The following is an 8,724-nucleotide window of genomic DNA, read 5'->3' on the forward strand; positions in this document are numbered from 1 at the left end:
TCTCTTCTTTGTTTACCCTCCCGCAGAGGATGGACCAAGTACTTGTATCCATCCATTACTCCTGTTTTGGGAGCAACTTTTTTCTTTGTCTTGGAGCACTCCATACTAGTGCGCATGTTTTCACAAGCTCCGTCTCCTCCCACCCACCCCCAATGCTATAACTTCTTTCCCTCTGTAGATGGTACAGTAATGTGTGTCTTTATTTATTCCCCTCCTCACTTGCCCTCTCTCCATTTCTGTACCAGTTTATTACTTGTTTTAAATTTAGTTGCGTTCATTATTTAAAAAAAGTTCTGAAATGGAAACCGACATTCAGAACCCTTATTAATCCTTCCCTAAATGGAGCTGGTCTGTAGTCACACAGGGAATGTGATCTTTTACCCAGATGCAGCACCTAACTCTTCCCGAGGTAGGCTCCGATAGAAAAGAGGAAGGAAGACTACCTAATAATCTAAATGGCTGTCCCCTGAGACCGGACGGAATCCTGGGCCCCTCCCTCTGTATCAGCCGGCGGCGCGGGCACCGCTGGTGTCGGTGAGTACGTGCGAGTGCTGACGGCTCGTGGATCACTTTCTCAGTGTGAACGTGCATCATAGTTTCCTTTTCTCTGGGAAACCTTTGAACGTCAGTTGGGATGAGTCGGCATCTTTGTATCAAAAGTATTTTAAACATGTCCCCATACCACCCATACCCCGATGCAGACGGTGCCCACATCTAAATGAAATGGATATAATTACATCCGAACTCAGTGTAAAAAAGCATTGAAATGCGTGAATATGTAAAGTAATTACTTCTAACTTTTCAAAACTATTTTCTTCTTTTTTTTTATTTTGGACTATATGAAACAGAATTCTATATATGTATCCAATGTGTTTTTTTTCTCCCTGCCCCTCTTGCCCTGTAAACCCCATGCTGCACACCAGCTAGACCAACACAAAAGGTGTTTTCGCACCCAACACATTTAATTAGCACCGTACAGGTGCAATTGAGATATGGGTTTCTCCGGTAAATGCTTTCAAGGTATGAGGTCCAGACAGCTCTACACCTGCCGCCTTACAAATTAATGCCACTGTGTGAGGAAGGGACGGGCCTCATGCCGAGAGCTACCTAAGAGGCTAACCAAGTCCCCCAGCTCTGCGCTTCTCCCAGAAAAATACAAGCAAAGGGGCATTGAGGCATTCGCAAAGTCCTGAGGTTTTCACACCTCTTTATGGGCATCGTCTCCTACAACGAGCTGAAAAGCCACTATTTATAGTGGTTTCAGCTCATTTACCTGCTACTGTGTGAATTCGGCTCCTCACCGGGTGACCGGATGAAGGGAGCAAAAATCATGTGACACTCAGTGGCACTATGTGATTTGGTCGGTATGCAGCTCACCTATGCATTCTACATTGACAATGCCAATATACGCAGGCATTGCTGGGACTCATTGGTTCTGCCAATGCTTGTTGAATGTTAGCAGTCGCTGCTTCTGTTTCGCTGGCCAGGGTTTATGGCAGCAGACAGTGATAAAGAAAGAGACAGACAGAAAGATGGATAAGGAAGGAAGAGACATGAATTGAGCCTCTTTTGGTTCGAACATTCTAGCGTGGTCTGGTTTGAACATTTTTGCCTGGGCTGCTTTTCTTGCTGCAGTATTGACTATTGACTCCACCCCTGTTGGACTTGGCCCTTTTTCCCCTGAATTTTTTCACTTTTTTGGGAATCAACATGTCATGTGGATGTATTTCAAATGCAAATGTTAAAGGCTGTGCAATGGTGTACGCACCTATATCTCCCCCCTGGTAGAGGAATGTATAGGCCATGTGTGGTGCGAGATGCAGTGATACATGCTGCGCAATGGCGTGCGCAGAGTCATTTTCTCCATTGTAGAAATGCACCTTTGTAAAATGTCACTTTTAAAATGGACGCCATTTCTGTCTGCTTCGTGCCGACTGACTGAGGTGGGTTGGCCGTCTAGTGTTTGAAGTGACAAGGTGCTCTACACTTCCTCCAGTGACAGTGACCCTGGAACTGCCAGGGATCTTCTAGAAGCTTCCAGCTCCTTTCTAGCAGGTGGGAGGAGGGGTGTATATGTAGAGCAGTAGAGATGCCATGTGCTCAGACTGAGCGTGAACTTAATTGAGAGGGGACACTCTGCCAGGAGGTACCGCCGCAAGGGCCTGTGTGCTGGCCCCTGAGATCATCTGTACCCCCTCTGCTGGCCACAGGGCCAGCGGGAGCCTTTGCTGGAGTGAAGACTGCTATGTCAGGAGGAGTGCCACTTTATGGGAGATGACTGCTTCTAGGAGCTGCTGTCCTGTACTGATGAGTGCCCACTGTTTCCTGATCTTGCCCAGCCTTGCCTGCCTGCTCTGCTGCCCTAGCGCCTCGTGAGCTCTATACTGCCTGCACTCCAAGGAGGTGAGCAGCATGGGCGCTACGCCCTCAGGTGGGAGCATGGGACTGTGATCCATCTAGCGCCTTGTGAACCCTGCATCCAGCCCCTGCCCAGGAGAAGAAGGTGCGTGGGTCCTGCAGCGCTGTGCTGTCAAAGCACTATATTTCAATTCCCCTGAGTGCATTACTCGCATCAACTGCTCTGCTTGCTGCCAAGGTGCTACAAATGTGCCCAGGAGAAGAGGAGCCGACATCTGGAGCGCCGGGATTTTAAAGCGCTACGTGGGCAGCTGCAACGTATTGGGGGTTATTGTGCTCCTCAGGAGAAGAGAGAGGAGTGAGAGTCACTCCTGCCCTGCCCCAGTGCTTTGTGCACTTTGATTTTGCTGTTTTTGCAGCCAGCCCTGACTTAGGCCTATTGTTTTCATGCGAAAGAGGAGCCACATGATAATATGTGTATACCCTAGGATTGGTGCAGAGTATAATTGGCAGGCCTACTGTGGCCTGTATGCTACTGATGATGCTAATAAAATCAGAAAATGGGTTCATCAACCGCTGTAGGCCTATCGGGTTCCTTGACAGGAGCACAGCGTCGTCTGCATATAGCAGAACTGGGACACTTGTACCACCGAACTTGGGGGCATCTGCCTGGACTGTTTTCAGGGCCCGATCAACTGCGTTTATAAATAAAGTAAACAGAAAAGGGGCTAAGACACAGCCCTGTCTTATACCACGTTTAACATCGAAGTTAGGGGTACACTCCCCCCCAACCCCAAAGCACACACAAGTTTGCATTTTATCATATAATCTAGCTAGGAAGAAAATGATAGCCTCGGGTGCTCCAAGTTCCAACAGGACTGGCCAAAGAATTGAGTGGTCCACCAGGTCAAATGCGCTACTCAGATAGGCAAAGCAAAGATATAAGGTACCAGGCTTAGCCCTGGTATACTTTCCGATAATTAATTCTAAGTTCAGGCATTGATCAAGCGTACTACGTCCCCTTCTGAAACCGTATTGAGAATCCGACAGAATTCCCTTTTCAGCTGCCCACTCCTCCAGCCTATACATCAGCATTCGGCTGCATTCAACGCCAGGGTTAGTATGGGTCCCCATAACTGCGGAACTGTTTTATAAACGTCCATGGGTACACCATCTGGGCCCTGTGCCTTACCACCCTTACTCAGTTTTATGCTGTATTCCACCTCAGCCAAAGTGATATCTAAGGGAACTATAGGCCAGGTACTTAAACTATAACTTGTAGAATCAACACCTTGGAAGATGGCTGAAAAATGTGAAATCCAGGCCTCACTACCGACATTAGAAACAAGATGGGGAACTTTATCGTCACAGAGAAAAGGCTGGGCAGTAGTCCTATGAGGGTCCCACCTGCAGGCACAGACTGTCTGAACCAAGGGCAGAGTGAGGCGCATGAAGAGAGGTTCAACTTTTCTAAGAACACACTTTAAAACTAGCACAGTATTTGGGAGGGGGCTCTGTCCATGTGGACCCTAATCCCTTTTAGCAATAAAATTCACACTTGAAGAACACTTTTTAGCAAGGGAATTTAAATTTGAAGACCAGCGTCCCTCTCTTGTGTCAAGAGACGTGCTACCAGTTGGGAAGGGACAGCAGTGGACTCGAGGGTTTCTTCATAACTAAGTCATACACAGATGCACAAGCAATACAAAGACTACAGTAGTCAATAGAGGCCAAACACGAGGCAGCGGAAAACAAAATATGTGAAGTTCACATTGGACAGACAACATTCTCTTATTCAAACTAACTAATGTCAGTGAGGAGAGGTTTGCACCACTGTCTCTGTTGTTGTGTCCAAGTCATAGATTATTTGTCTTTGTTCACACATTGTAAGCTTTCGCTTTTTTTGGGTGTTGGGATTGCAAGGGATGGCAGTGGAGGGTTAGTCATGGGTTACAGACTAAGCAAATGGTTGTTTCAGTGGTGGAACTGTTGATGAGTCCACCTGGTAGAACTACCAAAATGGCCTTCACCAGGGTTTGCAAATGATGGATGCCCTAATGCTTACATTTGACTCTTCCTTAAAGTCTTTTGCTGTGACTAGAGATTTAATGTCCCATGTCTACCTTGCTGAATCATCTAAGGTCTCTTATGTAACTGAATAGCTTAAAGTACAAATGCCTGCTGCCTCTTAAGAACATTCAAAATTGAACACCTCTTTGTGTCCCAAACCAGTGGCACTGCAAAATACCGCTTTTAGCAGTCTGTTTTATCTTCATTTTTATTAATTTCGAGAATTCTACTCTTATTCTTCCCTCTTTTTGATTCTTTGTTTGTCCAAGTCAACATTTACACTGTCGCAATCCACATGAAAAGAAAAAGCAATTTCCCAGGTTTCTTACGTTAAAGATGGGCCATCCGAACCTCCTTCAAAAACACGTGCTAGAGCCAAGTTCGTAAAAAGCAGTTTATTCACACCCAATGCATTTCAAGCCAATCTGGCTCATTGTCAGGGGTAACTGTAAATTACAATATACATCTTTGTTAATATCACATCCTCTTATAGCGTACACAATTTGTTGTTTAAAAAAACTCACATAATCCTCTGCGCCTATGCGCATCAACTCCATTATTTACATTAATTCCACTGTCCTGCTAAACAATTAATTTCATGTGACACCCCATCTATATTTACGTTTCATTTCTCATCTGATGCTGCCTCCTAAGGCCAATTACCATTACACTAACTTAAAACTATCTTCAATGTATGTCAACCAAGTGTGTATTTGGGGTTAGAGTAATTAGTTGTAAAGTAGGGAAGGGAGACTAAGATGTTTGAAAAGGACGAAGTTGGCGCTGGCTGAGGGTGCCTGTACAAATTAGAGGGGGAGTAACCGTTGTTGAAAAGTTGCGGGGGGTTGCAACATATAAGGGCTAGGAGGTGAGGATGGAATGAAAGTGGGTAAGCCTGAGAGTGCAGTGAATGGCAGCAAATGTTGCACAAAACCGTGGTACCTCATCTGTATTAATACAAAGTACATTTGCTGTGTATGTAAAGTCTCGCCATGTGACAGGATGACTCTCCCGGATAGGTTTTCCTATTAACTGCACAGAAGCCAAATGGGGCATGTCCTTCCATCATTGATCAAAACCAGTTGCCATATGCAGAGCTGTGCTGCTGAGAAAATAGCCTTGTACATCTGGAAGCAAGAAGGTTATTCTAAGGGAAAGAGACTCTGCACATCAAGGTGGGGTGCTGGGTGGGGGGTGCAGGAGCAGCACCATTAGGCCATATGGATTGTTGAACCCACACTGTCAGGTAATTGATTTCTAGGAACTTCCAACCCTTAGTTGCACAAAAGCATTCAGCAACATGGACATGACATGAAGTGTTATACTCAGCCTTCGGCCTATTTAAATTTGATAATTCAATTATTTATAGCTAGGAAGGGACAATTGCTGTGGGCTTAATTGGTTTTAGTATTCAAGTTATGTAAAAGAATTACAATTCCAGAACGTATTTTGTTTTTCATACCAAAAATCTAAATTTTTCTTCCGCAATGGTTAGCTTACCTTGTGTTATTTACATTTTGGACATGCATAGAGTCTATTTCTAGACAGGTGAACCATATCAGCCAGTTGAAGCACAGGAAAGTGAAAGGGAGCATTTAGTGGCTTTAGAAGTAGCGTTTACTTAATTTTCATTCAAAGCATCAATTTTTCTTTTTTTTTAAAGTAATTTTTATTGTAGACATACAGTTCACATACCAGCATCAACACATTTACAGTTCCGCTCAGGCCATTTAACGATATACTTCCGTGTCGAGTTATACACAGCCTGCAGGCCCACAACCCGCAGGTCGTGCGGCGGCAATCAATCGATCCTCTTTTGACTGGTTGCTATTGTCAGGATCATCTTCCCCGCATCAAAGAGTGTATGTCTACTTTTCTTTCCTAACCTAAATAAACTATGTAACTTCCCTCTCAAACTATCCCTCAGCAGGGCTACATGCCCACCCTCCCCTCCCCCCCACCATCCGCTCATAGGGTCTCCTGTTGTGACTAATCTAGGGTGCAACTTTGGGCCAGATATTGTCTAGGTGTGTGATGCACTCAGTATTTCCTGTGTGCAATTCCTGCCCGTGCTGAGGGTCTCCTCATCCTCCGTAAGCATGCTATCCCTAAGGGCCTGTACTAGCGCCTCCCAGGCTGCCGCCATGTCCAATGCTCTAACGTCTGGATTCTGCCGTGCTAGTTGGTATCTGTGTGTGCTATCACAAGCAGCCTACTTGAGGAATTCGTTATACCATCTCCTGTGAGTTGAGCCTGTTCTCGCCTGCCACTGTGGGCGAATTTTGCGAATCTCGCGTTCGCGAATTTTGCGGATTTGCGAACTCGCAATCCGCAAAATCCGCGAATTCTCGCGAATTTGCGGATTTTTTTTTTGTGTGTATTCGCGCGGGTTTCTGCCAGTTCGCGAGGGTTTTGTACAATTTCGCAAACGCGAACTTACCTGTCGGGTCGCAAGTTTTGCGAACTTGTTGTTTCTACGTGTCCAGCCTGTTTGGGACACTCTTCTTCATCACTGCCACTCTCTGTCACCACTGCCACTCTCTGACTACTCATGCCACCCTCTGGCCCACCCATGCCACCCTCTGTTTCATCACAGCACCCTCTGGTTGTCCAGTGTACATTATTGTGGCAAAGCAAAGCACACCTTCCCTGCCTCAAGTGACCTGAATTAATTTGGGGCTGATTAATGTGTCACAGAATATTTTTTTAGCTGGCACCTGCTTCCTTAGTGCTTCCTGATTAGTGATCTTTTGCACTTGCTAAGTGCTTTCATTGTTGCAAAATTAGTTACAACACCTGCCCTGCCCCAACTGACAATAATGAATTAGGGGCTGATTAATGTGTCACTGGATTTGAACTTCCAGCCTGGCTCCTGCTTGTCTCCCTTAGCTGTAATTCAGGACCTTTGTGGCATATGTGTAACTATTCTGAGGGTCAGAGCAGGGTCACATAATAGTTGCAAGTAGGCAACTGAACTCTGGAGGGGCCCCTCAGGAAGCACTACAGGAAATGGCTACTAATGATGAGCTTGAACTTTTGAACCTGGTAAGTAGTTTCAGTTTTGCTAAGATCGTATTTCTGCAATTTAGCGCTTATTCGCGGGGCGCGAAGTTGAACTGGGAGGCCGCGAACTCACGCGAACAGTGCGAGCAAGCCATAAAATCCGCTGCTCGCGGATTTGCAGATTTTGCGGGAAATTCGCGAATCTCGCGGATTGCGAATTTACCAAAAATCCGCGAGCGGAACGGATTTTCCGCCCATGCTTACTTGTTATCTCCCTTTTGGCGATAATCAACCCCATATCAACGAATTTGCTTGTGTTTTTATTTTTGGGCGTGTGAGGGAACCAGTACAGAATGCACACCGCTGAATCAAACTCAATGGTTCTTTCCGTTACTTCGTTTAAAGTCTCCCCTATGGCCTGTCAGTACTCCCGAAGGGCCGGGCAGGACCACAGCATGTGCTCCAGTTCCGCTCCCTCTATTGCACATCGGGGGCACGCCGACTCTGCTACCCCAAAGTACTTCCTGATTCTGCCAGGGGTCATGTAGGCCCTGTGCAGCACGTAAAAATGAATGAGCTGGAATCTCGCATTTCTCGTGCTATTTCGGGCTCGACGCACTAGCCGGGCCCAAGTCGTTTCAGGTATATCCTTGCCCAGGTCAGCTTCCCATTTGGTCTTCAACGCCGTGAGGGGCAGCAGATTTCCGCGGATCATTCTAGAATACAGGCTCGTCACGGCCTTAACCGTCCCTGCCGCCATCATAGCAAACCATGGACGTCTCGGGCTCTGTCAGACCCCCTCTCCAATGCGCCTGCATTGCTCCAACCACAGCCGAGTGCAGAAGGTAGCCCCCTCGAGGCAGATCGAACCGTTCCTGAAGTTCTTGATATGGGAGGAGTGCCCCGTCCTCATAGTGGTCCCCAACAACCTTTATGCCGCTTCTTCCCAGTGCTGCAGCTGCGACCAGTCACCGCCATGGGGCAGCGCCGTTAGCATGCCCAGGGGTATTTCCGGGGCATATGGGTGTCGAATCCCTGCACGCCTTTGTAACCGGTTCCAGCAAAGCCGGAACGTTTGTTGTTCAAGTGTCAGGTCTTGGATAGCGATCTTCTGCTGTAGGGCTATATAGGCCAGGACATGCCTTGGCGTGCCTCTTGTCCCGTCACTCTCAGGGCCCCTGTACACCCGCGCCACCTCCTGCATGTATATCTGCAGTTGAGCTGCGAGATAATAAAGCTCGAAGTCCGGTACCGCTAGCCCTCCCTCGTCCTTCGGGCGGGTGAGCGTCGCCA

This window comes from Lissotriton vulgaris, chromosome 6 (assembly GCF_964263255.1).
Source record: "Lissotriton vulgaris chromosome 6, aLisVul1.2, whole genome shotgun sequence".
NCBI lineage: Eukaryota > Metazoa > Chordata > Amphibia > Caudata > Salamandridae > Lissotriton > Lissotriton vulgaris.